The sequence below is a fragment of the Mauremys reevesii genome, linkage group 16, assembly GCF_016161935.1.
Source record: "Mauremys reevesii isolate NIE-2019 linkage group 16, ASM1616193v1, whole genome shotgun sequence".
Taxonomy (NCBI): domain Eukaryota; kingdom Metazoa; phylum Chordata; order Testudines; family Geoemydidae; genus Mauremys; species Mauremys reevesii.
In genome coordinates, this window is record NC_052638.1 from 21,833,111 (window position 1) to 21,845,796 (window position 12,686).

General features: G+C 38.9%; 1 long non-coding RNA gene across 1 annotated transcript; it reads right to left on the reverse strand.

Moving 5' to 3' along the window:
- Window positions 1-532: 532 nt before the first annotated feature.
- Window positions 533-8,751, reverse strand: LOC120384751. Its single transcript, XR_005589089.1, has 2 exons — window positions 8,688-8,751; window positions 533-696 (listed from the first exon to the last, which is right to left on the reverse strand). It is a non-coding gene; the product is annotated as an uncharacterized LOC120384751 (long non-coding RNA).
- Window positions 8,752-12,686: the final 3,935 nt, after the last annotated feature.

The window sequence follows — 12,686 nt, forward strand, 5'->3', positions numbered from 1 at the left end:
CTTAAGTAAAGGGAACACAATAACTTTTTCTCACTGTACCAGCAACTCCTATCCCTCCTTTACAATGTGACTTGAATATGATTTAGCTATAGTGGGCTCTCCATTCTTAAAGTGGTGTTTTATGCTGAGTACTTTCACTATGGATATATTAAAATAACATGAGGTGCTGTAGTGTGAAAGCCATGTATACGGAACAACGTAGGAGAAACCTGATTTTTGCTCTTGACTCTGTCCTTGTATGAGGAAGAGATGAGGAGAAAGGCTATTTGGATTTGTATGCTTGTATAGTGATCCAGTAGATGGTATATGTGGAGTCTGAATTTCATACGCATATGGAGTTTGATTTTGTACTCATGTGCACCACTATAAGTCTAGAATAATTCGATGGAGTTCAGTGGAACTATATCAGGGTAGAACAGAGTCAGGTGCACTGAAGTCAGTCTGGAGGGTCTCATTGTATTTGGCAGTGTACATTAGTAGATTTACTTTGTTGATTTGTTTGTGTGTTAATAAATGTCAAGCCAGGGCCAAATAATGGTATGAGTTTGTTTCAGATTGCTTTCTTTCTTTGGATATGTCCACCATTAATCCCATGCAGCTTCCAGTGTTACTGTCTTTCTTCTCACTGTCTCCATCAGTTTTCTCTCTCCTTTTCTGGAATGTTTATGATGATAGTCCAGTGGCTCAGACATCAACCTGTTTTGAAATATTTGTACCAAAGGAAGAGACATTATTGGTTAATTACTCAAATCATGCCATGGTAGTTCCATGTTTAATCCAGTTTGCATTTTAAAAGCTGTTTTATCTAATTGCAATGATATGAATTATTGGTTTGAGTTAGCTTCAGAGATTGGCTGGTCATGGATATATTTACCCCTTATAATTAGAATGGGGCTTAAAGCAAAACCTCAGTCCCACTCTCTAGATAACAGTTAAAGGTAATAATTGGAGATATACCAATCTCCTAGAACTGGAAGGGACCTTGAAAGGTCATTGAGTCCAGCCCCCTGCCTTCACTAGCAGGACCAATTTTTGCCCCAGATCCCTAAGTGGCCTTCTTAAGGATTGAACTCATAACCCTGGGTTTAGCAGGCCAATGCTCAAACCACTGAGCTATCCCTCCCCTCTTCTGAAGAGCCTATTGATTCCTCAACTAAAGATCAGTCTACAACCATATGATCTGATCTGAATCTGACCATGGGTACTCATTGTTCAAGATCAGTCCCTTCCCAGCAGTCCTGGTGATTGAGTAGTTCTCTCAGAATGCCATCTTACTCCTGAAGAATATTGGGGGCTCAGATGTTGCTGTCTCTTTTCTTGCTCCCCCCAGAATTGTTATGAGACCAAGACAAATAGGTATCATGCAGCTAATTAGAACTAAAACCTTGCAGCAGATGGTACCACAGGTCAAATAGTAGTCCAAAAAGTCTGCTACCCAACTGTGAAGAAGTGAATATAACTACATGTTTATTCCAAGCTGGAAGAGAAGGGTAATGCAAGTGTAACATCTTTGAAGCAACCATTAGCTCTATTGTACAGGATTAATCATTAATATTTTATTATTCTATGTATTATTAGTGTCGGTAGACATGGACAATTCTCTTTCAAGAGAATATTAATAGATATCCCAACAATCTGTTTGCTATCTGACTAGACACTTTCCTGCCAGACTGTTGTAGTGGGATTTGTTCCAGGGCTGATCTATATTGAACACAGCTCATGCTAATCAACACAGAGGGCTGGGAAGGGGATCCTTAGCAGGAAAATAATTGTCTTATAACTTTGCCTTTTGTTCTCTCCTATCTCTGTTCCACTCCATTATTTTTCACATTTACCTTTTGTCTATTGCAAATGTATTTTGAGAGCCCTTTGCTGTTATCTGAAATAATCTCTATATATTTACTTGTTTAGTTTTTCACTTCTCTATATCTGAACAACTTGGCTCTGCATACGGTTGCAGTGTTGAAATCCTCGTCCTTATTAGATTGCTTTAATATTTATGTATTTTTAATTTTTGCTTTCTCTGTTGCTTATAATATTCTTTAGGGGGTGAAATTCACCCATGGCAGAAGCCCAAGGCCTGTGTACTATTAAATCCTGAAAATAGGGCTTTTTTAGCCATCTCTCTACATAGAAGAGAATTTCAACATGCACTTTTACTTTGCCAAGCGGGCCTTAAACTGACATCCTTAGTCTGACTTTACTGATTTAAATTTTTCCTTCAAACTTACTAATCGTTTCTTAAATATGTTATTTTCTGGTTTCCTTAAAGTGATTTCCCACATGCTACAAAATTCCAGCCAAGCTGCCTGAGGTGTTTTTTGCATTCCTCAAAGTCCGATTGCCTAAAGTCAAAAACTTTTGCATGGCTTCCTGTAGTACTTACTCTCATAAGTATATGAGATCAAATAATATTATGCTTAGTGGACGACGTATTCTCCTTAACTTTAACACTACCACCTGATAACAGCCAGGTCCATGACCAGTTGTGGTTGCTGCTCCTGATTGGCTAGAAACTGTGCACACAGCTAGTTTGTGCTGAACCATCTTATTATTTTTGCCAATTCCCCCGCCCCCTCCAATGCCCCGTTCACTCATTTGTTTTAGCCCCCTGGTATATCCTGTCTTTTAGCTGTTAAGCTCTTGGTGCATGGACAATCTCTGATTATGTTTGTACAGTGCCTAGCACAATGGGTCCCAATCTGATGAGGCCCTCCAGGCACTACCACTCTAAACAGATTAAAAACGATCGGATGTTCCTAGACACGGTTCTTTCCTCAAATTTAAAGTAAAAAAAATTTAATTTGCCTGTTAAAATCTGGAAACATGTTCTACAATTACAGTCAGATTGTTACTGTGGATTAGGATTTAAAACAATAGACTTTACTGCTTCTTGCAGTTCATGCTTTTATAAAACTCAGTAATACCCATAGGACTAGGTCACACCCAGTTGTTTAACACCTGTGTAGTTTTGAAAATCATTGTCATTCTGCCTCTAAAGTCTAGCCTTTCAATATGTTGCAGCGTTTTCCTCTGCAGCATCTTTTCTGTGTTAGCCTTCAGCAAATGGCAGATACTGCTAGGGGTAGTGCTGAATTTTAATTACTTCGTTGGTCAGTGATGATTTGCTGGCTTTGCTAAATAGTCTCAAAAGGTTAGACTGCTCAGTGGGCCATATATCACAGAGATGAAAGTCTGAGGAAAAACTTGAAACCATTTTGTCTCTTGCCTTTGGCTTAGGATTTTACTACCTCTCCTTGTGAATGGACTAAGCCAGGATAGAAATCTGTTCTCTCATATTCAAGTCACATTCCCCTTTTCTGTAAAAGAGACCACTGGGATATGTTGAAAAAATTATCTGGTTTAACTAGGATTAACCTGAATAAACCATTTTCCTCATTTTGATTTACCACTGAGATTTTGTCAGACTGATTATTTCATGTAAATTATGATCAGTGCTCCTGTACAGTCTTGTATTTAATTAATTAACATGGTTTGTCTATAATTGCTGTCTGTAACCTAGACAGTTAGCCAGTATTTAAGGCACCATGGATCTGATTCTCAAAAGGCTTTGCAAGTGCCACAAAAGAGTCCAAGGCCTGTTCTTGAAAAAATTTATAGAACTTTGGCATTCTCCATAGAATTCTACAAGAATTGTGATGAACAACTGCATTGTACTTGGTTATCAATTATGGAAACAAAAAGTGGATTTCAGAGAGAGACATTTAAATGTGATTTTGTTTTGCTGTTTGAAACAAATATTTTTTATACATAATAATCACTTAGCAAGCATCCCTACTCTCTGGGTTCTATTCTTGATGTGAAACAAATTTTGAAGGACCATATTCCCAGGCCAAAAAACAAACAAAAACTGGATTAAGTCTATCACTTCAGCTCAAAATATCTTCAGAAAACTGTGCAGTTTTCTCCATCTTAACTTCACTGCCTTCCCCGTCCATCTGGGTTCAATGGAGTTGCAGAGGGATGAATTTGTTTCTGAATCTTAACTTTCTCCATCCGTCACACAGGGGCTGCATGTTGGAAAGGCCATGATTTCTAATGTCTTTGTTTTTTGAGAGCCTGTCATTATGGTCTGAACAGTTCCTTGGTTGGAGTGAGTGATAGATGTTTCCAGCTTTAACTCCAGGATTAAGCTGATTTTAGCGGAGGAATCTCCTTACATTTGAGGGGGAAAAAAAATGTGTAAGAATTGCTCAGCAGCAGGGCCTTGCAAGTCACACAGAGATGGACAACATTTGTCCTCAAACTGTAACTTCCTCTGCCATTCTCTATACCAGATCTCTTGTCATCTCACTCCAGGTAGCTTTCCCATTTCTGCACCTTCCAGACTGAACCTACCTGCCCCAATGAACCCCTGTGGTACTCTGTCACCTGTTGCCTGCACTTGGTTATCTGCATCTGGGCTATGTCTATATTACAATGTGTTTCTGACCCCATGAACACTTGACAAAGCATACATCAAAATGGAATTTGCATAGAATGTATACATCCAAATAGTATTTGTAAATAATACAGATGTATGCTGGTAAGTGCATACTAACCATTTAGGTTAATTACTTGATTAAAAAAAAACTTTTAATATCTAAATCACTTCTAGATGCACGGCCTAAAAACTGGTGAGAAGCACTTCTACTTGTTAAATAATTCAGGAGAAGAGAAGTTCAGAGTTTACACATAAGCTTGTTTTAGAGAGTTGAGAAGCAAAAAAACCCCAACAAAACAAAACAGAAATCTTTGAAAATTAAACAAGATTTTTTGGAAATCTCAGATCTCTGCATTCCTTGGAGTGATTTGCCTCAAACCTTCCAGGATAACTTTACCTTGGAATGAGATGTGGCATGTAAAGTTTAAGGCATGTTGGTTTGGTTTTGACCAAGTTAGGAAATGGGGTAGAAAATGTGGTTTATAATGGGAAAACTAGCTTCAGACTTAATTCCTGAGAAAGTAGTATCCCTGCATAATTACACAGTTGGTAATTGTTGCATCCTTCCTTGCTGAATGTCTCTAAAGGTTTTCAAGAAGTAGTTATTTGTTATAAATGACTAGTACAGGATCCTGAGATCTTCAGAGGGATTCAGTTTCTCCAAACTGACCTTATTCAGAGCCTGATGCAAAATCCAAAATGGCAATACTGCAAAAGAGGAGAGAGAGAGAGCTACACACTCTCAATTCACTTCTTTCTGGGAACATTAGAAAGTGAAATGCAGACACTTATCTCAAAGAAAAGGGTGATTCTTCAAGCTTGCAGGGCCACAGACATGAGGGAGTGCTGCTGACCCATTCAACTTCCTTGAAATCTGACAGGAGGAAAAAAACCAGCAATAAAACCTGCAGGAAAATCAGTCTGAAAAGCTGATTGCCTTCTGAGTTTCCTGCCTCCCTATTTACCAAGCTAGATGTTCAAGACTGGCCCCTTGGGAATAAGGTCCGTGAGTCCGATCAAAATGTTCTATATCAGTTGAACCTGGAATCACCGCCAAACTTGCATGCTTCAGTCTCTGACATGTACATTTATATTACTTGAATACTCGGGAGCATTTTACAACATTATTCACAACAGGCCCTGCAGTCATGCTACGCTGCAGTATATTCTGAAGTGTTTCCAGGGAAACATATTTTTCTAGCTGAATTACTGGGTCAGGAAAGATGGAAAATTGCTGTTTTAAACGACACAAAAATAAAATTTAATGGTGGAAGAAATATGGTGTTTTGAAAATGTGAAAATAAACATCCTGCAAACTCTGGATATGAAGTTGCTGAGAGCAGTTTATGAAAGCAGCTTTGTCAGTGAATAAGAAGTAAAGCCTAATAATTTTTAATAAGACTGTAAATTCCCTTGTGATATTCAGCAACTGTAAACACTTTTTTCCATATTTTTCCAAGTATTTATGTAGTGTCGTTAAATGTGATTAAAGAGAGATGATTTTATTGATAACTCTCTCACTCTGAAGGAGTTGCCAACTCACTCTCACCAGAGGCTGGGGGGGCAGGGGGAATAAACTTCTGAGAAAAAGCATAGAGAAGCCTTTGAGGAATGTTAAGTAATTTTTGTGAAGACCAAGGATAACCCACCCAAGTCATATGCATTAGTTCATGACTGCATGGGAGGAATTCAGGGGGTACAGAGAGGGGGGAAGTGAAAGAGAGCCAGATCCTCTGATTATGTTTGTACAGATCCTCAGCTAGTTTTAAATCAGCTTAAGTCTGTTGAAGTCCATGGACCTATGCCAGTTTCCACCAGCTGGAGATATGGTCCACATCTTCCAAAAGTACTTTATAAAACAAAGTAATTGTCATGGACTAGATGTATGTTAACAGACTCAAGCATGGTAACAGACTCAGCATTCCTTGGGCTACCAGAATGTTGAAAGCCCAAGGGTATATGAGATGTATCCGTTTCAGAGAGAATGAAAAGTCACTAGTGCTGCTCCAGGTAGGCATAAGAAACCAAGGTGCTTAGGATGGAGGGGTTTGTTTAATTGCTGAACGGTTGCAGATGTGCAAAACTTTAACAATGGCCCTGTGGGAGGAAGAAGAACAAGGAGGAAGAGGATGTTAAGATCTACCACACTATGGAAGGTGGGAGGGAGAAATCTCACTAACAGGAAACTCACTAAACCCAAAGATGTGTGTGCTGAGGTGCTGCCTCAGGCCTGATCCAAGGCCCATTGAAATTAATAGAAAGACTCCCATTTACTTCATCAGGCCTTGGATTGGGCCCTAAAAGCTGTTTCAAAGGGATAGTAATATACAGAAATGAGGCTTTAAGCTCCAGAAACTATAGGAAGTATCAAAAACTGTAGAAAAGTAATTAAGCATTAAAAATCCCATTTCTGTCAGCTCTTTTCACCATTTTGGAGAATTAATCCCAGCTCAATTAATTTCTTTTTGTTTTCTGAGAATAACCAGGCTCACAAAATCTACCTTCTGTGATGAAAGAGCTAAAATAGAAAGTGTTTGCTCCTGCATGCAGGATGTCATTGTTATTGTCCCAAGCTTTGATTGTAACCGCATTCACAAAGCTGTACAGGGATTCAAGACTGAGGCAGAAAATGTCTATATGCTTTGCTGCACTAACATGGGCAGAATCTTGGGAGCAGGATGGGGAATAGAATGAGATGAGGGAAGCAGCATTGATTCTGCTGCATTCTCCCCTTCCTCGAATCTGACAGGAGCCTTGTGTCTGGAGGCCTGAGGCTACATGCATTGGGAAGGGTGAGGCTAAGGAAGGAGCTATTCTCCTTGGCATGCTCCCCTCTGGGCTAGGCACTATGCATGCAGGGATGTCTCATAAGAGCAGAGTTTCTGGTGACTTTTGCACAGCTGCTTGTCTTCAGTTGTGGAAGGAGAGCATTTGGGAGTATTTCCATTTCCTTGTCTTGATCCAGCTGAAACCTAGTAGCACAGAGAGCATGAAAATATAGCAAAACCAACCAAACAAAGTTTGCTGTTGGGTTTTTTCCCAACTCTTAAATCAGGGTTGAGTTTGGTGCAGTTTAAGGGATGTGGATATGTTTAGATTAGGTCTTATATTATCCAAACTCCTCTGTCTCTCTTTAACAATAGTCTGTACTTTACACTCTGCTATTGAACTAAGAGATGCAAGTGTGTCAAAAATGCTTATGGAACTTAGGTTTGTAGCAGAGATGGCACTGATCTAGAACACAAACGGTGGGTTTACCAAAGATGTAATTTGCATGAAATGCATTCTCTCTCAGGGATTTTCTGGTAATGATCTAATGGGAATACCGGTTATAAGCAAGGAATTCTTTTTTATACCTGTAGAAAGAATCAGACAGTGCATGTTTTGAGGCCTGAACAATGCTGGTTCTAAGGTTAGTTTAAATTTCATGGACTTTAGAGATGGATAGAAAACAAGGAATGCGGAAATTTACAACAGAAAACAAGCTCTTTAGGGAGTAGTAGAAAATGGTTAAAACAGTAAAGGGATTTTTCTAATTGTGTAGGAGACAGTTGTTCTAGTTTCATCCTTTTGAAAAAGCAAATTGTTGTTGCTTTGGTTATTTATTAGGAGGCATTGTGACCAAAAAGTCTGGACCAGACAGAGCCTGGGCTTGAATCACATTTGTGTATTAATTCCTTCAATTATTTTATTATTTTTAAATCTAAAGATTAATATTAATCTCAAATTTTGTAGAGTAACATCTTTATTCTTCATGATCCCACAGTGCTTTGCAAACAATATAAGTAATTGGGCTACATCCCGTAGAAATGCAGCTGTCACTTGCTGGGGAGGGTGACCACCAGGTGGAAAATAGGCCAAAAGCACACGGTACCTTGAGATGGGGCCAAGAGCCACGGGATAAACCTTTACTCTTGCAAAAAGCATCAAGTATAGGGCCAAGTTACTGGCAGCTAAATTATCTCTGCAGAAATCGAGAACTGAAATGTTGCTCACATAATACCTGCATTTGTCTGGCATCTGCATTTACAGCCAGGAACGCTAGCATTCATCCAGATTTGGGTGTGAGCATGTCCATGCCCACTGGGTGGCTTTAGAATGTGCGAGTGAGGGAGAAATTAGCCCCTATGTACAAGGCCTTTAGTGGGGCTTAAATTATGACGTTGCTTTGAGCCTGCCCTTCTGCAAAGCATAAGGGTGAATTTCACACACATTTTTGTAGGCACCATTTAGTCACCATTACCTGAATATTTGGCCCTCTGTGTCCATGCAGGACAAGGATTTTCATGTTCATCTGAAAGAAATTCTGAAATCAAAAACAGGGGCATAAATTACATTCTGAGCTTCTGTTAGCAGACTCATGACTTACGTTAAGATAACTAAAGCCATATGCTAACCTTGAATTATACTGTACATGTTCCTTTCTCTTCAGGTTGTTAACTGAAACAATTAATCAGATCAATTGGAGAAGCTTATGGTGGAGAAAAGTGGAGATTAGTCTTATTCCATTAAATGGAGTTCCAGTCCTCCCTTGCCAACTTTATTTGTAGAACCCCAATAAGAAAAGAGCTGTGAATGGTAAGTGAATTTTATATGCACTTTCTGAGGGAAAATGGCATTAATGTTGCAAAAGTTATTTACACACTTCCTGAACAACTTATAGTTGTAGATGAGCCCCTTGCTGCTGAAATGTTTGGAACTAAACATAAATAGCAGGAGACAAGCGCCACTCACATGAGAACTTTAAACACAAATTGTGATTCGGACAAGAAGGGATCTAGGACAAGATTTCGAAAATCTAAATTAATAACAATAATAATGGCAAACATTTTAGTTTAAAAAACCAACTGAGTGGCTTTCTCTGTGGAAAATAAAATAACTAGTATATTTGGGTACAAACCAAAGCCCAAAGTAGTAGCAACCTCAAATTTGGGGTGTATTTGAAATGCAAAGCAAGAACCAGTCTTCTAAATGTTGCTATCTTTACATCCAAAACCCCAGGAGTGAAATTCTGGCCCTAGCACTGGGGTGTTCAAAATCTAGAACTAAATGTTGCAGCTTAGTCCATCTCTGAAAATTGTTTGCAAAATGTAGCTATTTTCATAGTTTCAGAAATAGAATTTTAAAATACAGTCCATGCTCATTTATCCAAATAACCTAGGGACCATCCAAAAGTTCTGGATAATGGGGCATTTGGATAAACCAAATTGCTAACCCAGGACTGAAATGAGAGGGACACTGTGTATTTGGATAACTAGGATTTTTAGATAAAGGGAATTCAGATAACTAGAATTTTACTGTATCTAAACCCAAACAAATCTCAGTGTGGAAGAGAATCTAATCCTATATATGAAAATCAGGCTCTTTATCATTTATACAGCAAATCTCCCTTAAATGTAATAATGTATTAAAATGTATCTACTTTACCCTGCCACACATGGCGTAAGTCACATAAACTCTGTTTTTAAACCATTGCCAAATTTACTACTGTCTGTCTATCTTTATATATCATGTCCAACACCATTCTCTGTTGCAGTTTTACTTGGCCATCAGGGGTACAGTGAAAGCACTACACTCCCTCCTTCCTCCTGAGAAATCAGCTGCACCGGTATCACTTCTCACACATACAATCACCACTCATTAAAGAAGTAAGCTTTGTAAAGATGATAGAGCTGTTCAGGAAAAAGAAAATCCATCCTTAAAACGAAAATCAGTCCTCTCAGCAAGTTCTGGCCTGAATGAAAAATTCCCTTTTCGTCTTTTACATAAAGCCGCTTTTACCAGCCAGGCCTGCTTTTCAACTAACCAAATCCAAACGTGTGCCTCGGCCTGCAGGTAGGGGGAGCTTAAGGACCACAATGAATTTCTGCTTGTTACATCACTGGTCCCTACTTCTCAAAGCATTGCTCGAGGTGGGAGCCAGGAGGTGCTGCTGAGGTCAGTGTGTCACACTGCTAGGCATTATAGACTGCTTTGACCCATGACTTAGTCTTGGTGTTTATAGTCATTAAATACAGTGGAGGGGAAGAAGATAGGCCCCCACTCCTAGTCAGTGGGAGTACTAGCCTTAGGGTACCCACCTCATTTATCACACATGCTAGAACAAACAAATTCCAAACCCCTGCCCATTGTGTTGGTTTATGACTTGGCTACGTAGCTACATATTACGTTCTTTAGGCTGCTGCGTAGCACAGCTGTTGTACTGTACATTGTGCATTCTCTTCTCTAAGAATTGCTTTTTTCACTGTTGTTCCCCGCCCCTCCCCACCAACAAGTAGCCCAGAAATGAAAGCAGCAGCATTTTCTAACACTGAGGAGATCCTGCTCCTGCTGAAGCCAATGGCAAATCTTTAGTTAGTGACTTCAATGGGTCCTAGTGGGGCCCATTATTCAAATTGTGTGACAATTCTGCCACCTTTACTCACATTGCTCAGCACGTCTCTTGATTTGGTGGGAGGGGAGATATAAGGGAATTTGATTTTTTGTTGTTGTTTTTAATATTTTGAGCTTTTTTGCATTTCCGATCTGATTTGCTTCCGGTTTGGTAAAATATCGCAAAATATACTAACTGCACACTAATATGGTAGCTGCAAGATTTCTGCAGAACAACCATTTCAGTTGAATTTGAAAGCCTAATAATTATTAAAAGACATACTGGCCCTTAATTAGATCTACACTGGAGGGTTTTGATAGAATTAATGATATACCTAAAAATGTCAGTAATGCATAAGGAATCAACAGTTTGCTACTGAATGGTGCTGAAATGGAAGGCAAACCAAACAGGGAAAGCACCAGGAGTTGAGTACACAGCATTTCACAGGATCATTTCCTATGTCAGAGTATGGCCCTATAGCTTTCTAGAGAAATAGGAACTCTTAGATCCCATTTTGTCTCATCTTTTACTGTCCTTAGTGTCATTACTGATCTAATTTAAAAAAAAGTTGCATTTGAAGGATTTAGCAACCCACATATGGGTAATCTTAACTCTTAGACCAACAGCTCAAACCAGTAACAAATGGACAGTCAATGACATTTTGAAAGAAAACTGATAACAGGAAACACTTCAGTACACAGTTAGCCTGTGGATGCCTGCTACATAGCTGAAGGCAAGAGTGTAGTACAATCCACAAGGGGATTACATAACTGTGAACATTACCAGAATATCCAGAGTTGTAATAGTAAATATTAAAACTACCCAACACAATTGAGTTTGATATAAACCCTCATGCTTCAGGGTTTGAGCCAGCCTCTCTAACTACAGAGGGTTAGAGACAAATTTTCCCTGGGAGCACATTATCCTACAGCTTTCCACTGCAGGGCTTCTTGTACCATCCTCTAAAGGTAGAAATGGCTATTATAAAAGAAGACAGGATAATAGACTACATGGACAACTGATCTGATCCAGTATGACAATCCCTACATTTCCTATGTAAAAGATCTTTGGTAAGTACAATAAGCCATTTTGAATAATTCTATCACAGGGATCAGCAACCTTTCAGAAGTGGCGTGCTGAGTCTTCATTTATTCACTCTAATTTAAGGCTTTGCGTGCCAGTAATACATTTTAATGTTTTTAGAAGGTCTCTTTCTATAAGTCTATAATATTTAACTAAACTATTGTTGCATGTAAAGTAAATAAGGTTTTTAAAACATTTAAGAAGCTTCATTTAAAATTAAATTAAAATGCAGAGCCCCCCGGACTGGTGGCCAGCACCCGGGCAGTGTGAGTGCCACTGAAAATCAGCTCGCGTGACACCTTCGGCACACGAGCCATAGGTTGCCTACCCCTGTTCTAGCAGATTGTGCTATTTGATTTTTTGTTGCTTTATTTTCTTCTGAAATTCATTTCAGCCACAAATACATTGGTAAACAGATGAAAATTAATTGAGTTAATCCAAGGAAGCTCTGGGGCTGCATCTATCACAGTAAATGTAAAAACAAGCTTCATGCAAATGCCTTACTATATCAGAGTGGATTATCTACTTATTGTCAACCTTCCTGAAGAGTCTGTTTACTTACAGCTGATACTTACGTATCATGGCTCATTATTATAGGGAAGAATCAGTTTATTAACTTTTTAGGCTGTGGCTTGGAGCAATATAATATTTACTTTGTATGCTGTGTAAAACTCTGATTTAAAGCTGCCTTATGCAAATACTGAGCAGGTTAAAAGTTTTTTTTTAGATCTTTATTACAAAATATGTTGATACTTTAACATAAAGGCAAATTAGAAACCTAGAGTA